Below are 26029 nucleotides of genomic sequence, written 5' to 3'. Positions count from 1 at the left end.
GTGGTTTTTTTTGTTTTGTTTTTTCTTTATTTGGCCCTGTGAAGCACAGTTCAGGTGTCCAGGACACCTTGCTCACATGTATTTTACCACTGAACAGAGGATGTTCAGGTAATGAGCAGAGGTCTCTATAAGGCAAGGGACTCCTTGGTCCCTTACTTCTTTTATTTGCTATCTGTCATGTTTCCTGGAGTCCTCTAAATTTGCACCTAAGCCTCATATTACTGTCCTAGGTCATAAATGGGTCAAGTTCCTCACAGCTACTTTCTCCACTCCCTTTGCTCTTATGTGAATGTTCTGATACAAAATGAAAATGTTGTAGTCTCTAGATATGGTACAACCTCAAGTGGTACTTATCAGATATTTTTGAGGACCTCACCTAGCTTTTGACTCATCAAACACTCTTGAAAACAGTTTCCAGCATTTCATTTGTAACTTCATGCAGCTATTAATTAAAAATAAAATCCATACTACAACACTTTCGCTTCCTTTCTTGCAAACTTGACACTGTCCTGCAATGGTCCTAGCATAGATCATATCACTGTCAATAGCTGATCCTTAGACTGAAAAATGCAACAATAAATATGCAATCTGATGCCAGCCACCACATTTACTGACTGCAATTCCAAGACAACTTTGGCCTTTGGTGTGCAAGTTGGTGTGACTGCCAGAAGGCTAGAGGGGTTTGTGGTCCTACAACAGGTTCTACTTTGTGGTTCTACTCTGTGCCAGCAGTGTGAGCATGGAGTAAGCCCAGTGAGCATGCTGGAGTGAGGGCTACCACAGGAATAGAAACTGGCTCTGGAGGCATGAGAGAGCTGCTGCAGGAATGGTAGGTAACTCTTCTTCTCTGCTTCTTCACCCCAGCCCTCCAGTCTTAGTGTGATAGATGAGTAATGTGATGATTATCTCTCACAATTAATGGACAAATATCATGTATATAGGTTTAAGAAAAGTTTCATAGTTATAGTTATGTTGTGCCCCCTCTCATGGTTATCAAGGGACAATGGGAGTTGGGACATCTGGGAGGGCTGGCTTGTCACTATGGCGACATCCAACCTCCATCAGGATTTGAGGAAGAGATCACCACTGGACAGCGTAGAAGGGGTTGATAGACAGAACTTTGGGAGGGTTAAAGGGTTAAAAAGGGAAAACCTCATTGTGAGGGGACTGAGCACATGGTGGGGGAAGTCTTTTGCTCCCAGCGCCGCAACCTTTTTTCTTTATTCAGTCTTCTGTTGTATTTTTGATAAGGTTTAATAAACCTTCCTAAACTATGAAAAGTGAGTAGCTATTTCTCACATTAGTGTCTGCCTTTCCTTCTCAAGAGGATCCTGTTTAGCAGCTCTGCCTGACCTTACAGGTGGATTTACTGCACAGACCATACAGTTAAAATGCCTGAACTGGCCAGATGTCAAAAGTCTTGCTCAGAATTGCATGACGAGGCATACAAAGCACCTAGCAGAAATCTTTGCCTTGGTTCCCAAAGCGTGCATGAAATTATCAAATTTGTTGGGAAAACAGGCAGCACAATGATGTCTTCCAGTTCCAGAAGAGCTCATGTGATGCTCTGGTAGGGCTCTGCATTGTGCTGCACTGCACAGTGCTAAGTGATGATGCCTTTAGTTTCATAGGGTCATTAAAGCTGACTAGATCTTAAGTGTCTGCACTTAAAAAAGATTTGGGACAGGGCAAAAGTACTGTACCAGCAACAGCTCAAAACAATAGCCCAGACCAGAACAAGGCGGAGAAGTCATAGATTGCTGATTTTCTGGGCATTTGGGATTGTTTATGGAGCATTTCCCAGACCTATTTTTTTCAGTGATAGTATTTAACAATACCTGTTTTGCATAGAATACCAACCAACTGATACTGTTTCATTAGTTCCATGAGACATGCTCATAGTGAAGTCCATTGTTTTTCCCACTATGCTGATCTAAGAATTCCCTCAGCATTCCCTGGGTAATTAAAATGAGTTTTCGTAGAGCAGAGAATCTGGCCCATCTGACTCCAAGCATCTGTGAAGTGTGAAGTACAAACCTCTAAAAATGAGATTGTTTTGTCAAAAAATCATCTTAAACTTTAAATATTCCAGAAGCAAGAGATGTCAAAGTAAATTCTGCACACCTCAAAGCAGAACAAAGTAACAGGCCCCAAAGAGTAAATGGAGATTCCTGGCTTGTGATTTAAGTGCTCCCTTCTCTAAATTTAAATACCAAAATATTTTTCAAAGTATGAATCTCTTGGGCACTGTCGTATTTTGTCACCAAATAATTCATTAAGGAATGTTATCGCTACCTCTGCTGTTTGAAGTGCCAGAGTTTCTTTGCCTGAAGTGGCCTGTTATTCCCAAGGATGGATTGAAGAAGAGGGGTCTCTTCGTATTTTTCTTTCTGAGCACAATGGACTAAAACCAAAACAAATCCTAAATAATGAGATAGTGAGGAAACTCATTCTAAAGGATTCTAGAATGCTGTAGTAGTATGTCACCGTCCATAGTAGGACAAGGCTCTGTTCCCTCCCTGTGCACAAATTGCTTGACTGCTTTCACTGCCACAGTTTGCTTCCTAATATTTGGCATGACATTTCCTGTTTCGAGCCTTGGGCTTATATGGGTTTGATCCAGCCTGCCCTGAAATTAATGGAAAGACTACTCTGTACTTCAGTGTCCCCTTTTCCTCTTGCTGGAGCCTGTTGGCTGCTCCAGTGATTTCTCCCACTTTCATTTTGGCTGGCCTTCAAGTCCTTCCAAAACATCATGCCTCTTGTTCTGCACACGCGCACAGACAGAAAGAGGGAGGGACAAGACAAAAATCCCTTTGCCCTGTGTGGTGGCCAAGGGGCATGGGATGGTTCATGGGGCAGCAGTGTAGGGAACAAACTGGGCCTCCTGTGCCAGGCAGCCCTGGGCAGGCGCCCCAGCCTCCCCCCACTGCTCCCACCCCACTGCAGCTGCCAGTGCCAGCAGAGCCAGGAGTTGCTGCACTCTCTACCTTTGTCAAACACTACACGTTGAGTTTTTGAGGTCCCTAGACACAATCCCATACCTGATCCTGATATAATGCCTCCCACTTTGGTGATCTGTCTTGCAACATTTAAATTTGTCTCAAAAAATAAGAGTGAATACTGCTCCTTGTTCATGTGTTAAGGTAGCACTTAATGATCTCTAGAGATAATCTCTCTTTGAGTGATCTTGTTTGACTGCAAACACCGTGGGTTTGTGAGGCATTGTAAAGAGTCAGGTGTATACTTTCTAGGTGCTCAATACCAAAAAATACATCAGGCTATTCTCCCACTGACAACAGCCTTGTGCTTCTGGTGATGGGGTATTTAATAATTGTGGGCTGATACTTTCTCATCTGGCTTTATCAATTTAATGTTAAGTTCTTGGAGGACCATAGTTTGCCCACAGTGGCAGGCTTTGGCCCAAAGGTATTTCCCTTTCATCCCTTTCATCCTATTTCTTGCTCTTACAACTGCTTCTGCTTGATGGGGTAAAGTACTAAAAGTATATATTCATCTTGACAGCAAGCATTTTCACCAGGCTGCTGCTAACACATTCTGCAGGGAATGTTACTATATTCAGGGATGGATTGGCATATATTTTCTTTTTAGCAGCTTGCTTTTATAAGTCTGTGGCACTTTTAAGAAGGGATTAAGCTTTATCATTGTAAAATGATGGTGATCTAGGACTCCTCTGCCAAGGTAAATCATCTGAACAGAGTGGCCTGAGTCAGGGCTATTATCTGAAAGCACGAGGCTGAGGGTACCAGGCCTGCTGAAATGATTCCTGCTGTGGTCAGTGCAGTGTCTGACAGTCATCTGCTTCCTGTCAGACTGAGAGACAGGCCACAGCCTGTCCACAGACAGGGAGGGATGGGAGCCAAGGCAATTTCAGGGTCTCAGGTCAGCTCAGTCAGGCAGTAACAAAAATATCTGTGGTGTGAGTGGGAGGGCACAACCAAGATTTAACTTTTTCTGAAGCACCTGTAACTATCTATGTCTACACCACTGAATAAGGGAAGATCAGGGACTGATTCCTGGTCCCAGTTTTCAAATGGAACACACTAGATCATGCCTACTAATCTGCAGGGTAGTTGCTTGAAGAAACCTAAGTTTGAATCATCCAAGAGAAGCCAGGAACAATAACTAAACAGTGTGGACTATGTGCTTCCAATACTCAAGTTCATTCCCATGCTCTCCCTTATTTAGAGCACAGACAAACTAAATGTTATGTACATTTCATCAGCTTTGGGTTGCTTTGGCACATACGCACATGAACCTCAACCATTTACCAGGTCTTTGATATCCCTGGCCATGCCTGCCAAACAGTGACATCTCCAGGTTTTTGGAGACATGCTTCATTTTCAGAAGGTGCTCTGAGGAAGCATCTGTGATCTGAATGCTGTGAGCCAAATGCTTTTATCTATGATGCTCTATCTTGTATGCCCAGACTGCCTCAAAAATCCAAGTACTCTGTGCATGTGGGTGGGAGTTCTCCTTTGGCACATGCCCAGTTCCACAAAATTATAGATATGAGCACTTGTTTCATATGGTTTGTTGTCAGCTTCCTTTCAGATGCTTTCTTGACAATGGTAAATAATTGACTTGATTGCTTTCTGTGCCTCTCTCTTACCCGTTTTTCTAGCAATTTGAGGATCTCACATCTTGGTTCATCTGCTGTACTTTCATGACCAGAAAATTAAGTCAGCTGTGTATATCTAATTCCCTCTTTTTGTTGTGAACCTCAAAGCTGTAGCATTGCAGTTCCAGCATCATGAAGAGTCACAAGCAATAACTCTTTTAAAATGCTCTCTAGTGATTTAGTGTCATTTTCTACTTCACTTGCTTTACACCCTCAAACTTAATGGTGAAAAGACTCACATCAAACATGATTGCTAGACATTTCTTCTTCCTTTGGGTGTCTTTTGGTTCTGTGGTGACAATGAACTCAGTCAAAAAGCTAACAGCTGTCTTCTGCTGTAGGAATTGGTACTCCTACACTTTCCAACACTACAGTGTTGTCGCCTTTTAAGTCAATATAGCCTTATTTTGGGACAGGATAAATGGTTATCTGTTTTCTGGTGGTATGTACTGATTATATGTGGTAACCATGTCTATGCTGGTTTTTTTTTTCTTTTTTTCAGAATTCAGCAGCTGTTTGACGGTGGGAAAATAGTACAAATAATGTCTGCTAGTTTAAAAAACTATTATTAAAGGCATTTAGAAGCTATCTTTAGATGCAGTTTTGTGGCTTTTACCTCTTTGGCACATAATCCTAAGGAGGTCAGCAAATGCATGTGAATGACACAGCAGAAAAGTACATTTTTCTGTGGTTACAGTCAAATTTTATTCCACTTACTGAACTCTATCAAACCAGGTTGTGGCCAGCAAAAGGTTGTGAGATACATGCTGCTCCCAGGAGATTCAGCTAATTCCACTTATGTTGTTGACAGGGATTACTCACTTCTGCAGATAGGAGCCTAAATGCCACTGCCAACTTTCTTTATCTAGATAAGGTCCATAATCTTGCAGAGGAGCAATTTGACTTACCTGGGTGCTTTTAACATTACCACGGTTAGCCATGAAGCACTGGGAATCATCCTGCTCCTCCAAAACAAGTATACTTTATTATAAGGCAAGTAATCCTCATCCAGGAAGGTATTTAGTCATGAGCTCCAGCTGTCCTGTCCTGGCTGCTGTGCTTGCTGAGCTTTTCCTCATCCAGTCACAGCACAGGGAAAGTGGAAGCACACTTACATACATGCTTCAGCAACACCCAAAAGGCACTCTTGGGAAAAGGGAGCTTGATTACCAGCCAAACATTCTTAGTTCTCAAATGAAATAAACACTGAAGTGAAGCATGGGTATCTGAAAAGAAAGAATGTCCTGCTGTTCCTGGTAGGAAAAGTGTGTAAGAGAAGGGTGCAGCAAAATGCTCATGCACAGAGTCAATGTGACCTGTGTGACAGAAGATGCTTATCCTGCCTGAGCCGGTACAGTCATTGACACAGTGACACCATGACCTGTTGACCTCACCTGCAAGGGACTCAGAGCAGTGCTGGCAGATTGAATTTTATACCATCCTAGCACCATTATAGTACTCTGGCTGACTGAGTTTTTCTCTTAGACAAGACTGAAATCTCATCACTTCACATATTTCCTACTATCCTATTGCTTCTTTTGCATTTGATTTCCTGAGGGTTTTCTTTAGTTTGCATCATGGGGTTTTATCTCAGAACAGGTTTTTTGATGCTACCTTGTATTCATATCATTAGTTTTTCTGAGGTTTACAGCATCATTCCTGTTTCCATGCCCTTGCACCACATTAATAACACGTGTCTGCAAAATCTAACTCTTGGTCTCACTTCCTGCCTGCTTGACAATGTTATTTTGTATTATTGCTTTTATCAGTACATTTAATCTCAATGACTTCTCTTTCCATGAATACTGTATACAAAGTCTGTGTGCAGGGAGACCTTTATTATTCCTCAGATTATTCATTTTGCCCTTTTAATTTTGTTTGTCTAGATTTCGCCTCCGTGCATTTGGGTTTTGCATTCATATACCCATTTGCATTCATATACACCTTTCTTGTTTTCTCTCTCCTACTAGTGGATTAACAATTCTGGGTCTGGTTCATTTTAAATCTTGCATTGACATGGGACACGGCTTCTCACCCCTACATGCAGCTCCAGCTGTGGGAGGCTTGTTAAGGAACAATCTCATATTTAGGTACTTTAAGATTTGATAATCGAAGGAGCTTTGAACAGTTCAGCAAAATGGTAATCTGTTCCAGACTCAGCAGATACCCTTTTTGGGTAGAAGCAGCCTTAGAAAGTTTTTAGTTCTGCTCTTGGGTGAAGACAGCTCAGTGGCTATGCATCTCAGAGGGCAGTGTGGCCCTGTTTATTTCATTCCTCCAATGTTCTGCCTGGCTTCACTACATCCTATATCTGTTTTCCAGTGCAGCTAGGGAATGTCCAAATGATGAGCATGGTCATCTGTATACAGGCAGCCATGGCACAGTGCCATGATTATTGCTTTTTCTTTAGCTGAAGGATCCAGAATTCATCCCTAATGACAGATGCAATTGCAATTGCCAAGCAATAAAGACTCCCAGTTAGAAAATAAGCCGATGAGGGCACTGGTTCACTTTGACATTGTCAACAAAATAGTCTGTTCAAAAATACTACAAGAGGTGAGAATGATGGAAAAGGAGGGCAGTGGCATTACTGCAGCTCCACAACAGCATTCCATGGTGCTGCCAATGTGATGACAGCAAGGTGAAGGCTGCTCTGTGGGAGGTTCACACTGAATCACATCCATTTGCAGGTGCCAGCAGACACAGTGTGGGTAAAGAGCACGATGAGCACACCGCTGGCTAGGATGTGTTTTCCTTGGAGATAACAGCAGCGGAAGAGGCTCTGATTAAAAAGCTGAAAGCAAATGCAAATCTTATTAATGCTTACTTGGAATCCAGTCCACAAGTCAGCATCTCATTAGAAAGAGGTTACTGTCAGTAAAACAGTGCATCAAGGCTGTTGGTGACTGATAGGGACAATCGGATGGGGCACTAGAGAGAACACAGCCTCTACGAGCCCGAGTAGAAAGGGGCAGATTTGGGAAAGAAGGCATGTAAGACAATCTGGGAGAAGCTCAGCCCCCACCCCAAACTGTGGGAACACCCACCAGCACTCCCTGTCAGCAGACAGCTGGAAACTCGCTGCTCATATGTGTACTTTGTCCCTTCCTAATAATTGTTCCAGGCAGACAAGGACAGCCCACTGCTTCTGGGAGGTAACTGCAGCCTCCAGGAGGAGGAGGGCAGGCAACCAAAGGACTCTCCCAACCCTCTAATAAGCTCATTAGCATATGTCATTGCTGACGATACACATGGAACCAGACAACTTCCAGCTGACAGATCTCTGGGTTATTTTACCATTAGAGTTAAAAAAAAAAAAAACACCAATCAAAAAAAAAAAAAAAAAACCAACAAACCAAGAAAACTGGGAAATCACACCCAAAAATAGATTAAAAGAACACGAGAAGTGGAAGGTCAAGAGTTCAACAGTTGGGTAGTGCCAGAACTGGGACAGTTTACATAACCTTGCTGTAGCCTCCCTGAGTGCATGCAGCAGTTAGTCACAGGAATATGAATAGTTTTATTTTTTTGAGATGATCCTGACTCATTTGGTGACGTAATGGCCAAAAGGATTAGAGAGAAAATAGAAATATGCCTCTCCTCACATTCAGGAGGTGGTACTGTGCAAAAATTCAGTCCTACAATGGAAAGAGTATTACTAATTTTCTTCATGCTCCTGCAGTACAGCCTGCCCAGAATATTTATAATTCTTCACAAATAGTAATTAATCTTTAGGCTGCACAAGTAAGAAAACATTTTTGTCCCCATTTTGTATACTGGGAATGGAAGCACTATAGCCAAAGTGCCCCCTCGGATAATCTGAGTATCCTCATGGACTCGGTTCTTAGCACGTGCTGACATTTTAGACCTGAAGATTGCTGTGTTAGTTCTGTTACACAGTGTGGCTTGGAGACAGTGACAGACAAGAAACTGTATACTTCAATTTTTTTTGAATAAAACTGTATACTTCTGGGAATCACAATGCCCTATGGGGGCCTGTTTTCTGGAAATATATCTGCTGTTTATCAGTGCATCTACTATGGTGTTGGTGTTTACAAATAAATGAAGAAAGTAGTATTTAAGGATAAACTTGGGCTTTATTCTGCTGTAGGAAGCCAGCCTTCCCAGCATCCTCTGATGCTCAGCAGAGGGCTAATGCTGACAGCAGAAGGAGGACAATGGCACATCTTTAAACATATTATCTGTTCTTCATCTCTACAAAATTATGTGATGTAATATACACACTGTCTCATGTATCTTTGAAAATATTCCATCCCAAGAAGAGAACTGCTATGTTCCTTGGCTGGATTATAAATGCAACAAATTACTGTTCTTATCCCACAGGCTCCTCACTGTATTTAAAAAATATTTTTACTGAAAGTCAATGCCTTTTACCAACTTCCGGAGAATTTTAAATGTTTATTTGAGTACATAAAATAAGAGTAAGAAATTTTTTTCTGACTTGAGTAGTATGTGACTTCTAATAAATCTGGAAGTTATGAAAAATGGCTTTAATATTTTTATGCTATTTCTGGATTTCCTAAGGTTGTCCCATGTCTGTTTTTTCCCCCATGTCCATGTGTAGCCACAGAGAGTGCAATCACATCTGGAACTTATAAACACGGAAATTTGACTTTTAGAAAATGCATGATGCCATTTGAAGATGCTGTTCTTACAGTTTAACACCTGCTTTGCTGGTTTTGGAAAATGTCTGTGTAGTGTCTGAGGAAGCACCTCTTCTAATTGTTGGGTTTGGAATATTCTGAGACTGTTAGAAAAGCAGGCTTATATGAATGTAAATGTTTGAGATTAGACCCTGGACAGCAATAAGAAAGGCCTCTTCTGTTTATTCCTTAAAGATATAAGGTGATTATGTTTCTCCTGTCTACTTGCTGCCACAAATGATCTACCTAGCACACAAATGTCAAAGTGCTCTTTTCCTATCCCTGCCAATACCCTTCCTTCACTTCTGTGTATTAGTGTGACTATTGCTGATGAGCATGAGGAAGAGCTCAGTTCAGACCTCCCCTTCTGCTTCCAGGTTGCTGTTCACACCTCCGAGATGTTGTCCCCAGGGAGGCAGACCTGTCACCTCAGCATTCCCTGGCAGAAATCACCTGTGAGTCAGCAAGACCCATTTAGCACTCCCCAGCTGAAGCACCTCCCGAAAATACAGTGGGATGTTTGAAGCAAATACTGTCAGCCTCCTAAAATACTGTAGGCAAGTTCAGATCCCTTTCCCCCCGCCACTACTCTGTAATTATTTATAATATGCTATACATGACAGGCTGGTAAAATGCACCCAGCCAAAACCAAAACAAATGGAAGTGTTGCCAAGTTAGCAATGCAAAAAGGGAGGAAGTGTAAGACAGAAGATAAAATGGTGAAGCAGATTAGTGACCTATCAGTCTGTGACTAGTGCATTGGTTTGAATGAAGAATTTAAGCATGATGTTTAGTTAATCCTTATGAAAGGTAATCTCAATAATAACATTTGTTATTAATTAAAAAAAAGAAAAATAATGACATTATAACATTTAATACTTCGGGGATCTTTTAAAATACAAGTTCCTTAGGATCTAACTTTTACAAATTATAGCTCAGAAGTATCTAGCAAATAATTCTGATGGTTATTCCTGACAGTCAGCCTAGTTTTACCAAGAGTGGCTTGACACAACCAAGGAAACTGAACTCATGTCCTGCCCTGTCCTACAAAAGACCTGCTGTTACATCTCCTTGCTGTTACAGTTGTGAGCATGTTTGGCTTCTCAAAATATTACCTTTCACTGAAAACTGTGGATATTATTTATTCAGCATACATTCATGATAGCTGTCACTGACTTCTTGCCCATTGACAAGTCCAAAAGACACTTGTGTGTCATTTTGGGACTGCTACCCTGTATTCCCAGATGCCAAATTATTTATATCAATAAATCCTAATCAGATTCTGTCATTTTCATATTGCTGTGAGAAGCCAAGTACCACTATAGGAAGATAGGAGCAGGGAATAGGAAGGAGAGGAGAAAATCTTGACACCACATTGTTTAGCACATGTGATTGCACATTTAAGGTTTTGACAGTATTTCCATGAAAATGACTGATGGAGAAGCAGCATTTCAATGGACATTATTTCAAGATTTTAATGAATAAGTGTTTTAAAGTGAGATTGGAGAAAGGAGAAAATAGTTTGGCATGAGGAGGAAGGTTACACAGACAAAGGTGGGAGAAAACACTTAAAGGTTAGGGTATTTAGAAAAGTTGACAGAATAAGAGGAGGATAATAATAATAAAGAACTGTTCCTGTGTTATGTAGGTAAATCTAATTATTTCTTCTGTTTAACTGGGAGAATGTCTGTCGGGTTTTCTGGGTGATTCCTGAAGGCAAATATCAATACAGTCAAACCATAGTGGTGAGTACTGAAGAGCAAGACTTGTGTGAGGAGGAGCTGCTGTGGGGACATGTGGGCTTGGCTCACACAGAGGGAACACTCCAGCACATCTCTCCTCTGCCACTGGGGCTGCAGGAACTCACAGCAGCTTTGTGATCCTAAGGGAAGTACTGGTACCCTAAAGGGAAACCCCAAAGCTTCTTCCTGTGCTGCCCATGCCACTGCCAGCACTCGATCCCTGGCTCCACACCTTGCTCCTCTTCAGCTCTATTAGCTCAGAATCAGACTTTCAATGACATGCTGCTGAGCCAGTCTGTCTGCCCAGGCTTACAGCAGTCCTGTGGCTGCTGTGTGATATTGTTTTGGTCTGATTTCATTGATTAGTTGGTTACTTTCTAGTTTGGCTCAAAAAAGAATGTCAAGTAGGTTTTTGTCTGTTTCAGTTTTTTTTTTCTTTGTGCCATTCTAGTTTTCATTCAGAGCAAGAGCATTCAAATTTCAGACAGAGATTCTTTGACTATAAAATTAAGTGCATTTCTGTCCTGTAGATTTGCAGAAAGAATATCTGGTTAATTATTTTCCAAGGTGCTTAAGGTCCCTAAGAAACCTCTATTGTCTTGTGGGGAGGTAAAATTATGTACAAACCCATAGAAAAGGCAAACAAGGCATGCAAAAATGCCCCTTTCCCTAGAGCCACATTCTGGCTCTCTGCTGAGGATCCCGGAGTATTTAGACACCATTTGCAGTCCTGATAGTCTCCAAGCTGGAAGTCCATAAATCTGCTCTGCCTCCAGACTGCTCTGGCCAGCTGAAGCTCTGTTCTGCATGAACTGGTCCCTGTGCTGGCCCAAGGGCTGCAGCCTCAGCTCCCTAAAGTCTGCAGCATCAGGATCCCAGTGGGTGTTTCCGGGAAGGCATCATCAGACCCCTTCACCGAGCTGCAGTTTTCATCCCACAGGAAGAAAATCAAAGGTTGTTTATTCAGCTGATCTATACATTTCTACTCTTGTGTTGATTACACCTTTTGCATGGTAAAATAAATGATTTAAAAAAACCAATCTGCATAGAAGGATTAGGATGGAACCAAAAAATAGCTACCTGGAAGCCTGGAAGACTCGTTTCTTTGTACATCTACAGTGAGGTTTAAAATGAGAAGTGACATAAGTGACATTTTATTTCGGAATTCCCCATCTTCTCCAAATTCTTTATGTGAACTTGTGAAACAAACTCAGGTCCTGAAATTTAATGATCAAGAGTCACCTACACACAACTTACACAGTCACCCAGACAGAGAGGGGAAAACCTCTTTTGTTCTGAGCACTCAGCTGTAGACATCTTGATAAGAAACAAGTTTATATTTCAACTTGTAAAACCGTAATTTCATCAGGAAATCAAATTACCAAGATGACATAATTCTCTGGTTAAATACCAGCATACGAAAATTAAATCCAAGAAGAAGTGGGAGAGAAATGTAAACCTCATTTATTGAAAACTTGTGCTATAGTTCTCTTTGCTATTTCAACATACTTAATTAAGTTTCTCTCCCTCTTGTTTTTGTATTTTGTATGTCTCCCCTGTTCTTGTTGAAGCCTAGACTGCAATATCTTCAGTCCTAAGGCAGAAGATCTTTCCAAGCCCCGGAGACAAGTGACAGTGAGATGTGCCAATCTGTCGGCATGGGAGCACTCAGGGTCACAGACAGGGCGGTGCTGGGGACAGGACCTGAAGCTGGAGCTTGCGGTGCTTTCAGCGGGCGTGGGAGGTGGATGCAACACCTTGAGAAACGCTGGGAGCATTTACGGCGTTGCTGAGAAGCTGAAGGGAACAAAGTGTCCAGAGAGCTGTTCCAATGCCCTGCCTGTGGAGCAGGGTGCCCGTGACTGGGGACAGGGCTGCCCGCACCTCTGACTGCAGTCAGGACCGAAGCCCCAGCCGTGCTGTGCGGCAGCAGGTACACCCTGACAGACCAACTTTGTGGGACTGACGCTGCTCCCAAAACACCCGGCTGAGCACTCCGTGATTAAATGTGGAAAATGGAATAAAACCATAACTCTGGAAAACCTCCGCGTATTTCATTCCCGCCGTCGCCTTATCACCCACTATTGCCAATTTCAAGAATTACGGATAAAAAACAAACCATAGTAGTAAAACAAGCCGTCATCTTTCACAAAGACGCATAATCTGCTTAAGATTGTTCTCCCATTCATCGGGGATGTTGAGACGTTCAGCTCACTCCTCCCTCCTCCTCCCGAGGCGCCCCAGCGGCGCTCGGAGCATCGCGAACCGCTCCGGCGCTGGCAGCTGCCGTCCGCGAACCCCGACACGGAGCGACGACCCCTCCTCTCTTTCCTTCTCCCTCCTCCTCGCCCCCATCCCTCCATCCCTTCCTTTCCCAGCCCTGGTCCGCCTCCGTCACGGCCTCGCCGGGCGCCCGGAGCGGCGGCCGCTGCCCGGGGGCGTCGGTGGGCGCTGCCCGCCCGCGGCCGTGCGCCCCGCCTCCCCCGCCGCCCGCCAATCAGAGTGGCGGCTGCTGCGGGCCGCGCCTCGCCATTGGCCGCCGCCGCTGTCAGTCAGGGGCCACCCCCGCGGAGGGGCGAGGCGGGCGGGGGGTGCCGGCTCCGAGCGGGGCCGGGCGGCGGCGGCGGCGGCGCTGCGGTTGCGCCATCTGTCAGAGCCCCGGTGGGAGGGAGGGAGCGCCCGAGCCGCGCTCGCCCGGGCGGAGCGGAGCGGAGGCGAGGCGGCAGCGGCAGCGCGGACAGCCCGTGCGAGCTCATCCCTGCCCAGGCTGCGGCTGTGCCGCCTCACGGAGCCGCCGCCTCCGCGTCCGGCCGCGGCTCGGCGTAGCGCGTCCGCCCCGGGAGAGGCAGCGGCGCCCGGAGCGGCGCCCCTCGCTGCGGGCGGGCGGGGGCAGCCGGCGGAGGAGCGGAGCGAGGAGGATGCGAGTGCGGCGGCGCCGCCCCGGCCCCGCGCTGCGCTGAGCTGAGCCGAGCAAGCCGAGCCGCCTCAGGTAACGGAGGGGCCGGAGCCCACCCGGAGCAGCGGGGGCGGGGGGATGCATGCTTGCATGCAAGGATGGATGGGTGGATGGATGGATGGATGCTGCGGCGAGTCTGTTTCCTTTGTGCGCCCGAGCGCTGGCGGGGTGCGGGGGCTCCCGGCGAGGGGAGGCGGCCGCGCTGCTGCGGGTCTCCCCCACGCACCCACACGCGGACCCCGCGGCCACAGCGCGGGCAGGGCCGGGGCGGCCCCTGCGTGCCCGGGGGTCGCGGTGCCGCTGCCCCCCGCCCCCGGGGGCGCCGGCCGGGGAGAGGGGAGGGGGCGCAGCACAGGGACGTATTTGTTGTCGCCGAACTGCGAAAAAGGGGAGGGGGGAGGAATAAATAAAAAGACCTTCTCTCCCTCTGAAATAAATCGTATAGGATTTGCGCGTCTGTGACAAAGGCCTCTTTCAGGGAAGAAAGAAGGGACGTACAAAATGCCCAAGGGTGGTAGGATGTGAAAAGAGGCTTGTTTCTTGTGTCTCCCCTAGAGCTTTTCTGTTCCTTCCCAGACGAGGCCGCTGATCTGGTGCCAGTTCCTTTTCAGCTACATTTGAGATTAGGGAGAGATACCAAACGCCACACCATGGGTGCCAGCGTTTTGCTGCGTCTGCAGAGCCACGGTGTACGTGTCGCCCGACCTCCTTAATAATGCTCAGTTTGGCCTCTGCTTCCTGCGGATCTCGCCCGGTTTCTGCTCTCTGTGGGTTCTGCGTGTGCGTGAGCGCTGGCAGAGGGCTGGCCAGGGAAGGGGTCACTTTGTGGGGACAAGCCCATGGTACCTCGGTCCCTTCAGCAGTGACGGGGAGGGCAGCGCTGAGTAGGTGCTGGTGGAGAAGGTTTGGGCTGAGTGGAAAGCAGCCCTCTGCAGTTGCTCATCCGTCACTCTGATATGCTCTGATTCTTAAAACGCTACATAACGAGTGACCAGGGCGGACCGGGCTTTTGAAATGCACAAGACTGGGAACGCCTTTGAGACCTTGTCATTTTCCTCCTTGTATACAACCTCTTTAACTCCCACATCCTTCCTTCCACCATCCGTGCAGCTGTAACACTTTTTAGTATCTCCTTCCCACACCCCTTTTTGTTTTCTTTTCTTTTTTCTTTTTCTTTTTTCCTTTTTTTTTTTTTCTTTTTGTCTTGATGTGTTTCTAACTAGCGTTCTGGAAGCTGAGAACAGTTGCAGGTGAAGATCTGTTTGTTTATATGCTGGGGGAGGAAGTGTTTTCATTAGGGTTGACTCGCCTGGTCTCCCATGAGGAGGAACAGTAAGCTAAAGGGACACTGTCAACTTGAAATCCAGAGAATGTGCGTGATGAATGGAGAGCTGTGTCCAATATTACACCCACCGTTGAGCTCCCTGCTGGAGATCTGTGGTTTTTATAAGCCTGTCTTCTGACTGTGTGGGTTGGTCATGCAGTGAAGGAGTAAAAACACACTTCAAACAAAGTCTTGTTAAGTGAACAAAGGAGTGCAGAAGAAAAATACCAGAGTGGGAAGGGAGGGAAGGCAACGTCTCCAACTTCTCAGTTACATCCACTGTAGCCACTGCTTGACCCAGTGGGAAACTGGAGGGGCTACAGTTCATTTTTACAGTGGCACATTTATTAATATTGCTAAAGTGGAAAGGTTGTTACTTTTGCCCCAGTGTTTAAGGAGTTTTCAGCACCTTGATGTGTGTACTCAGAAAGCTAGTAGCATGTGATGGATGTCAGTAGGTCAGTGTCTTTTCGCAATATAAGAACAATTTTAAGAATGGTATCTCTCGTGAAAAAACATTGGGTTCCTTCTTGAGCCCTTCTTACCCCATGAAGTTATAATTTTGATGAAAAAGAGAAAGATTGCCTAATTAAGGCTTTAGAAATTTGTATTTTGTTAAGAGTAGGCTGCAGATTTGTTGAAATGTTCAGATGCTTCTTAGAGGGTGCCTGTAAGCATCCTTCCACTCCACCTCCAACAAATTACTGCCTCATCTGTGTGGCTTGTCTTTGGCAAAAGAAACAATTTTCAATATAAAGTTGTCTGATGGTAGGCCACTGGCTGTGGTGTTTTGTGGTTTATGCTTCAGGCATGTTGTTTCAGAAACTCTGTGTGGCCTGCTGGTGAAAGACACAGTGGCATAAAATTCCAGTTAAGTATAAAACTCTGAACAGCCTTCTCTGGAAATTATTTTGGTGTTGAGTAAATACATGTCTTCAGTGAGGGACAAATGACTTTGGCATACGGGCATGGCAGTCAGTGTAAGCCAGAAATGAATAAGGTGGGGTAAAGAAGTTGGATATTAATCATTTTAACAAGTGTCTTTAAAAGTTAGGACCCAGTGATAAATTTCTATTGAGTAAGAAAATGAGTATTCATATGAGTAAGAAAAACATTGCTGAGGAACTTTTTATTTTTTGACAGACTACAACAGATTCCACAATACCTTTATGTGAAATAGCTAAATTGTGTAATCTGAAATCATGAGTGGGGTCTGATATGGTGAGGGCCTCTGTGAGCACTGGTCCTGTGGCTTAGCTGAATACACTAATCTGGACATGGTGTCATCAGCACTGATTTACAGTGTAATAAAATTGTGGCCAAGGTGAGTGAAAACTGCCCAGCACATTTGTGATGATTTCACACTGTAATATGGGACATCTACAGTATCATATGTTTAATTGTGTAAAGGAAAGTATAGAGCTGTTTTTCATCTTATTCCCAATTACCTTTATTTAACGAGCACCTTCACTCTTCTGTCTTGCTGCATTACTGTGCTTTTTACTTCAGGGAGAAAAAGAGTTGGAGGCATGTGCTTTCCCTTCGTCCTTCTCTCTGGGGTGCACATTAATATTTGATTCAAACTTGTTCTGTAAAGTTCTGCTTAATTCAGTTTGGGCACTACTTTGAATGTATAATAATGGTGTTTGTTTGTGTCATGGGCAGTGCTTTGTAATTTGCTTTATGGGCAAGTCTGCTGCTGGCAGTGTGTATTGTCCAAGTGACCTTCCTTTCAGAGGGAGAAAACCAGTAACTCCTGGCCCTCTCCCACCCCTGCAGCTCCCACAGAAGTGTCTTCACAAGTCCCTTTGACCCATTACTCCAAAACCAGGACTTGAACCAACAAATCTGGTTCACCCGAGCAGTCTCATTGAAATCCAGCAATTAAGGATTCCTTTGGTGACAAAAGGCCCACGGATCTGCATTGTGCAAGTCAGCCATTTACTTGAGGCGAAACCCACAAAAGTGTTTGCGTGCCTCCGTGAGGAGCACCCTGAGCTGTGATCCCTGGAGACGTGGCTCTCCTGAACCAGGGATGTGGCTGCTTGCTGGGCCATGCTGAATGCACTGTGCCCCTCAGAGCTGAGATCCCAGCAGCCAGGGAAATGCTGCCAGGGCCACCCAGTGCAAAGTGTCTCAGAAGGAGCTGAAACTTCAGGGCTGCATCTTTCACCTCAGAAGGAGCTGAAACTTCAGGGCTGCATCTGCCTGCCTGCTGGGTGTCTCACTTGGTACCACGGTGGCTTAAGGTTAAGCTATTAGAGGTTAAAAACCCTAACCTTCTGTTGGTGAGGTAGTAATAATTTATATATATATTAAAAAAAGAAAACACACCAAAAACCCAATCAAACAAAACCCCCTGACAAATTACAAAACACAAGCAAACAAACAAACAAACAAAAAACCCCAACCAGCTTTGCATTTCAGTAGACGATAAACATGCAGGTGTAGAAGAATTGGGATTTCTAGCATTTGCATCCTGTCATGGGTTTTGCCCTTAGTGCCTGCCTTGCAGACAGAGGAATGACAGGTGCAGATGAAACATGAAAGGCTGAAGCTGTTTCGGTGCATGCGGGGTGAGTGTGGCTCTCCTTGGGGAGCGAGAGCCCCGTTAGCGCTGTGCTCCAGGGCAGCCTCGCCTGCTGCCTTGGGCAGGGCTCTGGTTTCGGGCAGGCAACCTGCCTCCTGCTTTGACAGTGGTCAGGTGAAACCTGTCCGTGGGAGGTGTCCTTGAGCCCTGAAACTGGGAACAGGCCTGACCTTAGAGGCGTTGCAGTACCCTGTTGCTGTCCTTGCCTCTGGCTGCGGGAAAACAATCGCATTTTGTAGGGCTTTTTTGGAACTTTAGTTCACTTGGAACGGAAACAAAATTGAACGGTATCACTGCTTTTACTGGGGGAGGTGAAAAATCATATTATTTCAAGTCAGTCAAAACATGATGCCTCATCTTGCTTCTGACTGTTCTAAATGGTAACTTGCTGTGAAAGCAAGGATTTCAACTCAAAATACTGCCACCTGTTTGGAGCAAAACAGAACCTCTGACACCTTGACTTTTTACTGGAGTATAAAATCAGCAGCAGTTTTACAGAGTTTTAAGGTGTCGATAGAACTAAATCATCTGGCAGAAAATAACTGTCAGATTTTTCCTGACCAGCTCTATTCCTCATATACCATGAATTTGAATGAATGTTTTTAATCTGAAAAAGCTATCAAAAAAGATAGCCTGGCAGTATCAACTGATTTGAATCAGATGGTCCGGATTAAATCTTTTTTCCAAGAGGGATGAAGACAGCAGATTAATTTTAAACTTGCTCTTCTTAAAATGCAGCTCCTTTTTTGTATCAAAGATATCCCAGTTTGAATGGATGATGTTGGTTGTGACAAGGTGCTATGGGGAGAGGTTACCCCACATTTTCCTGCCCAGCTTCTCCTGATTCAGAGCAGTCTTGCAGCTCTGAAAGTTGCCTCTTCCACACTATAATTTTTTAAAGTATCTGTGAGTAATAAGTCCTTCTTGCTTAAGGCAGAAACCTAAATTTTTAGACCAAGTTCACTGATGTTCATCGTAGTGAGATGTAGTTTAATGTGGTGAACTCTACAAGGCAGCAGCAATGTGAGAATGTTTTGATGGAAAGGGGAAGGTGACCCTTCTGTGCTTATTTGTTTTGCTCTGTTTTGGTGGATTTTTTAGGAGGCAACAATGACTGGAGGCCTTTTCTGGCCTAGGGAAATTCTTTGTTCCATCCTGCTTTAGTTTCCCTGTGGCTACAACCAGAAAGGAGGGATGTTGGGAAGCGGCTGTGAGTGATGTGTTCAGTGCTTTAAAGTACAAAGGATGCCAGTCAGAGCTCCTCAGAGGAGCCAGAGACACTTTTAATAGTACTGAATCCTGTGCTGTGAGAGCAGCTAGTCTGCTCTCCCAAAACAAAGGCACTATCACCAACCAGCCCTGAACAGAAAGAGTCCACCTCTCACAGCTCACTTGGTTTCACAGCTCTTGGCGAGGCCTCTGGAAGATCACCTACACTTCCTCCAGGCTCCCTTGCAGCGGCTCTGGGAGCTCTAAAAGACAGATCAACATCTAAAGCTTTGGCTGTGTAAGGACAGTTGTAACCTGAAACTGAGGCCTTATCTTACATTTCAGACAAAATGTACCATCAGTACAGGAGCCTCCATAAATGCTTGGAAAGTACAGTTTTATTCACCAAAGTGTTGCTGCTCGCAGTGGTGAATTTGGAAAGTGTTTTGAAGCTGAAAGTGATGGTTATGGCACCAGGACAATGTATGAAGAAGCGGAGGAGTGGCAGGGTGGAGGGACATTGAGCAGACCAAGGGAAGAGCTGGCTGAAGCAGGCAGAGGAAGCTGCCCTTGTGTGTATATGATTGAGGACATTTGCTTTAACAGAAAAGAAGTGTTTGGCACCATTTTAACATGAAAATAACTCTTGTTTTAGTGATTTTGGGAGGAGTAAGGAGGAAACCTCAAATGATTGGCTTGGCTTACATGAAATATCTTCTCTGTTTAAAATTGTCCTTTTCCTCTTGGCTCCAGTTTTCCTCTGTTAACAGATTTGACGAAAATAGTTCTCAAGCCTTTTTGGTATAGTCCAAGTAGAAAATATTTTTGCCAGATAATCTCAATCATGGCAGGTGTAAATTTGCTATATTCTCTATACAGAGAAGTTAAACAGCCTGTGAAAATTAGATTAATCTTAAATGCCCATTCAGGTTTGTGCTTTTTTAAGGAAAAGCTTTACCATTCCATGACAGTTCCCTAGTGGCCTGTCTGGTGATTCCTAGCATCCTTTTTCTTTACAATTTCAATTATTTTACTTGTTGGGGGTGGGGAGGGGGTGGGGTCGGGTCTTTTTGTTTTGCTGTTTTTTTAACAAATAAACTTTAACATTCATTTGAAGGCTTTTTATTGTATGAATAAAGACCTTTCAACCTCCCTTGTTTTTGAACAACCTGTGTGTGAAAGAGCACTTTGCGTAACGTTGATCTTTGACTTGCAGCTGTACCACTTACAAAAAAGACAGCTCTGAGAGTTTTCCTGGCATGACTTTGGAATATCATGCATTTCCTATCTTGGCTGCTGATAACAAATGTCCAGATAATTGTGTTGAGTTTTGATTTTTTAATTATTTTTTAACGTGTATTTTGTGTTTTCTCCCCCTTTGTACCTGACCTTTAAACCACAGAGCTGCCCTGGGGCTTATGGTTGAAGTTGATGCTCTTGCCCAGAATAATTGAGAAGAATTGTTGTTGGTTAGTTCAGAAGTTCTCCAAGCCAGAAGCCACCACAGTGGGTGATGAAAGTGCTGGGCACATATCTTCACCCCATACCTGGTCATTCCTTAGGGCTTAGCAGAGGAGACCAGCTCACAGCCCTGTTTGGAAGATGGTGATGTCCTCCAGCTGCTTTCACCCCAGGGACAGAGGGGGAGAGCAGGTGTAAGCAAAACAAACTTCACACCCTTAAAAGAGAGGATATTTGTTTGTTCTTGGGACTGTTTTTTCTTTATGGGCACTCCTCACCAGGCAGCTATGATATGGTTTTTTTTCCAAGAAAAAAGAGCATCTCTGAGACTTGGTATGGAAACTTCTGTCATAGGAGAAGGCAATTAGACTGTTTTCTTGTCTTTAAACTATATGTAAATGCTCAGGTTTTGTTCTTGGTGATGAGGTTAATGGTGGAGAGACTTTATTATGGTGAAGTTCATGACTTCTTGCATGTTTTTAGGACTTCCTGTGAACAGGTCCTTTTGCATGCTGTCACTGTATGCCAATAAATTTTGAATTACAGAGAGGGAGCCCATATCCAGCAACATTTTTGTCCAAAGATCAGCAAAAATGCCAGTTCTGCTGCCTGTCTTCTTCTCTGGGAAGCAACTGAAAACTCCGAAATTTCCTTCTGGGGTTAATCTGTGAGATAGCCAACAGATTATGAAATTTTTGGATGTTATCAGTCTGTGCAGCATTTAAATTGGTGATTTCATCAAGGAACACTCTCACTCCCATTTCCAAATTAATTGAAAATGTTTTGCTGGTCTCTCTCTCTTCAAGAAGGAGTAAAACTATTTAAAATTAATATTTTAAATAGCACAGTATCTGAGGTTATTAATAATTTTAATTTACAGTCTTTAGCCAAATATGCAGGCCTTTCTTTCCAAATATTAAATTCTCCAGGTATCTTTGAATGGTCAGTGATTTTTATATTCATAAGACCTCATACTTTGGACTTGTGAAGAGAAATAGCTATTGGATTTTTATTTTATTTTTATTTTTTTTAATATCTCTTCTATTTTATTCAGAAAGGCTGAGGCAAACCACCTTTAAAAGGAGAAAAAAAGTGTTTAATGAAACCTATTGTACTAGTTGTATTCACTGTTGAAAAACTTTGTAAGGCCATCAGCCTACAACTGGGATAAGATCAGTGTGCAGGAGCTGACAAACTGAAGAGCCAGATTAAACTCTCAGTATAGCAGGCTGTATGCTCTCAAAAAACCCCACACACAGCATTGGCTTCAGTTTCTTTTGAACACCTCTCCAGGAGTTTCTCTTTTGCTGGGAAAGTAGTGAGTCCAAAAATTTGACTGAGAAGAGAGCTGCTAAATGTTGTGACCTTGTGGAAGAAACATCCCCTGCACTTGAAGGTCGGAAGTGACCTTTTGTGCACGGGGGGAGGTGGAAGACAAGCATTGAGTGTCTTTCTTGCTTAGGGCAGCATTACTGGCCTGTCTGAAAACTGCAGAACTCCTTGTCCTAATGTTCAAGTGGGGCTGCCAAAAAGGAACAAATAGGGCTGCAGATAAAAGTGTGCAGGGAAGACTGTGTCCCTTTTCCTCCCACTCAGTCATGGCAGGCAGGGTGGGGAGAGCATCACTTTGCACTGCTTGATGACTCGACATTCACAGAAATTTGCTGCTGGCCCTGTAAAAAGTTTTTAAAAAATCTTGCATTTAAAGATTTTTTTTTTAAACCACTGGCCATCAGTGTGATTCGGTGACTTCTTTAAGGGTGAGGTAACCTTGTCTCTGCCCTTCCTTACATTTTCAGCAAATCTTAGTTCAAAATCATGAGGTTACATTGTTGGGGTTGGGGGATTTTTTTTTTCCTTCCCGTACAATGGAGTTAGTAGGCAGTTCTGCTTTATGAAACTGAGTGTACAGATGTAGGTGTTAAGCGAGTCAGCCTCATCTTGCTTTTGTGGTCAACTCCTCCATGATTTGTCATATCCGCTGGTGTCTTGGCAGAAGATATCTGTCATCCTTTAGATAGAGCTGGTGTGGCACAGCAGGACTGTGCTGAGAACAATCTGCATTGCTTTGGTTTTATTTCCTTGGGTAGGGCAAGTCTGGGACCCAAGATGGCCAAGTGCCTTCAAGGTGGGCAGAGGAGCTCACGTGCGAGATTCAGGAGAGCCCCAGGAGGAACACTGTGCTCATGTGCCTGCACTGCTTCCAGGACCCCCATGACGTGTTCGTGGTTGCTGCGAGTGTCTTTGTGTGGTGTTGTAGAGGCTGTGCTTCACTTCTGGACATAAAAAACAAGAGACGAGAGAACAATGACCAGAAAGAGTGGATTAATAGATGAATGTTCATTTTCATAACATCAGACTACTCAAACTAGCTTTTTTTAAAATTGTAACTAAACTTATTATTTTTTAGCATTATTGGGTTTTGGTTTTTTTTTTTTTTTACATTATCTGCCCCACGAAAGACAAGGATGATGATGATGATTATTATTATTATTATTATTGTTATTATTATAATTATATTATATTCCATAGGATCTTCATCTAGAACAGCTACCCACAAACTTTGAGGTGACACAGTGCTATGATAGTATGCAATGGTGCTGTGATGGTATGCAATGTTTATTTTCAATATACCTTGTTTAGAGAAGCATGCATTCAAATTGTATCATTGTAAGAATTTGAGAGTAATTCTTGGTGAACAAGTTTACTTCTTACTGAAGTAAACTAGTGCAGAGAGCTTGTGGTTCAAGTTTAATTTTGAAGTTTTAATACATATCTGTGGATTTCTTAATGCCACTGGACTGTTGACACTCTCTTCCAAAAGTGAAATATCACAGAAATATTAAGAAAATGCAGGTGTAAGCAACTCTGCAAAGGGAATAAAATCTGTTTGCCGATAATGTAGGTACCCAAAACTGAGATAAGAATTTCTTCTATAATCAGCAGTTGCCACTGTGAGGTATAATTTCTGAGAAAATATCTTGAAAATGGCAGTCAAAGCACATCATGTAGATTTACTTCATGATTGTTGGTATGGGAACTTGCTAAACATTTTAAAATTGTGACAAGTATGCAGCTTTGAACTCTTTCACATCATACTTTAAGAAGGGGGTGGAGGACAATGAGGAGAAACGACTAATGTTGTTTAAAGGAGTGATCACCTATGTGTTTTTTACCCAGTCATATTGTAAAAATTTATTTTCTGTGACTGATCTCTCTAGAGATAACACATTTCGTTCTAGAACTACTTTTTTACTAGCTTTTTCATTAAACTACTTTTTAACAGTTTTTCTGACATCTCTGAGGTGAGCTGTGGGTTTGAAGGAAATAATCTCCCTGAACAGAACAGGGGTATCTTCAAAGCCAGGGCCTCATCCAGGCAGGTTTTGAGTATCTCCCAGGACAGACTGAACAGACCCAGCTCTCAGTCTCGCCTTCAGATGTCAAGTGCTGCAGCAGCTTTGTGGACATGCACTGGACTCACTCCAGTATGTCAGTCTTCCTTTTCCCAGGACTCCCAAAGCAGACTGAGTGCTCCAGATGTGGTCTCCCAAATGCTGCAGAGAGAGGAATAATTACTTCACTCCTCCTGTCGGCTAATTAAACTGCTTATTTGGTGCCAGATCTTCAGTTGCTGCCAGTTATCTTCATTTCCCTCAAGCTGGAGCTGGTAGAAACTCTCCCTTAGAGGAAAGTATTTCTAGGCTCTGTCAACTCAAAAAGAGCTAAAGCAGTGGTGGTCCTCTGATTAAGTTTCACTAAGGAAGTGACCAATCCAGTGTTTGTGTACAGAAAACTGCAAAGGTTTTCAATTTCCCTCTAGTGATTTTTTTGCACCAGTCCTTCATGCTTCATACTGCAATATAACCGGAAACTGTATAACCTGATAGAATCTGTATCACATTTTGGTTAAAACAGTAAAGAAAATGCATAGTAAACAGCATATGCAGAGATGCATTGTGTGCATTCTGTTTGTTTTCCTGGCAGTACTTTGGCTATTAGCTAAGTTACCTGCTTTAAAGTTAATCTTTGGTAGCAAATATGAGGATTGAACTAAGAGTTGTGCCACCCAGGTGAGCCTTATGGGAGCTGTGGGACAAAAACTTGTGCTTAAAATTTTATACCCAGAAGGTGTTTTCTTCTCCACTAGATTTCTGAGGCTCTGTCATTGTGAGTGGGCTGTTACAGGTGTCTGACGTACTGCATGTGATTTGCTGTAGTTTGTGTTTTTTAAGGTCTAATCTTCCTACAGTATTTGATTATTTTTTTCCAAACACACACAAAATGAAAATTTCATGGTTAGTGGTTTAAGTACTGAAATTATTATTTGAAAAAACACAGAACAACTGGAGTACAAGATAAACCATCAGCAAACCTGTGCACATGGGACTTACCCTGCAGTTGTTGCTGCTTCTAAGAGAGTGTGGCTCACATCACCTTGCTCAGAAGTCCAGTGTGGGAGATCAGCTGAAGGTGTAGGTTTTATACCTGCATGTACCTGCTGTAATGTGTAATATATTAATGTTCAGTTTAGGAAATTCTGGCTCACAGGTAGCTGTGGCAAAGTGCCTGAGGTGTTGAGTGTGTGCTCTGTGCTGCCTGCCTGACTGGTGGTCAAGGAGATGGCTGGGCTGAGTTCTTGGTGTGCCTGGACGATCTCCTGGGTATCTATTCCACCAAAGAAAAAGGAAGCCTTAACAGCCCACTGGTGTAAAAGGAAGTGGTAGAGAGGTTTGAGCAGGGGAAGGTTGTCAAGGGAGGGGAAATGTCAGGCTGCTCTTTTTTCTTTTCTTTTTTTTTTATTTTTATTTAACCTTTAATATTTATTCCCACCAGAGAAGTTGTTCAAAGTCTCCCTTCCTACTCTGGCTGTTGCTACCACTGTTTTCCTCCTCTGATTTTTCTTTGGGTGTTTGTTCTAGCTCTGTGGCTCTGGCTATGGCTGACAGAAGCTCTTTTAGTGGTCCCTCTTTCATCTGTTCTGTTCCCATAACCCTGCTTACAGCAATCATGTCTCCATGTTTGCTTACCTTGTTCTTCTCCACTGCTCACCTTCCTTGCCTTACCTGCGAGTCCTCTCATCTCCCAACACAAATGAGCTGTTTATCCCTGAGCTAATGGGTGTTCACAATGCTCTGATCATAATGTTGCAGGACTGCTTATATTCACGGTGATTAAAAATTAAAAAGACGGATTACTTTTTTGCCCAGCCCAGAAAATTAGTTGTATTTTATTCACTCAGTACAGTTATCAGTGTAGGTTGAGTTGTTTGCAGCTCAGAGTGAGCAAGAGGCTCCTCCTGGTTTTGAAACAACCCTTGGGTTACACAGCTCATTCAGGTGACTGAGGCATTGTTACAGAGTAGAATGACTTGTGAAAGAGATATTTCAAAGTGGAGGCTTACTACTAATCTGATCACTGGTTTGTGCGGACAGATGGGG

The 26029-nt window shown here is 43.7% G+C and overlaps 1 protein-coding gene across 3 annotated transcripts in view; it reads left to right on the top strand.

The window, feature by feature from the left end:
* Positions 1-13692: 13692 nt before the first annotated feature.
* Positions 13693-26029, top strand: part of FYN (FYN proto-oncogene, Src family tyrosine kinase) — a 148225-nt gene continuing 135888 nt past the window's right edge. The window contains exon 1 of one of the 3 annotated variants that reach the window (XM_064707907.1): positions 13693-14037. The gene's annotated coding sequence lies outside the window, so the exon portion shown is untranslated. The remainder of the gene's footprint in view (positions 14038-26029) is intronic. The other 2 variants (XM_064707906.1, XM_064707903.1) reach the window with 2 other exon arrangements.

Source organism: Zonotrichia leucophrys, chromosome 3 (assembly GCF_028769735.1).
Source record: "Zonotrichia leucophrys gambelii isolate GWCS_2022_RI chromosome 3, RI_Zleu_2.0, whole genome shotgun sequence".
Classification (NCBI taxonomy): domain Eukaryota; kingdom Metazoa; phylum Chordata; class Aves; order Passeriformes; family Passerellidae; genus Zonotrichia; species Zonotrichia leucophrys.
Note: the sequence above shows the minus strand (reverse complement) of the source record. Positions and strands in the feature narration are given on the sequence as shown.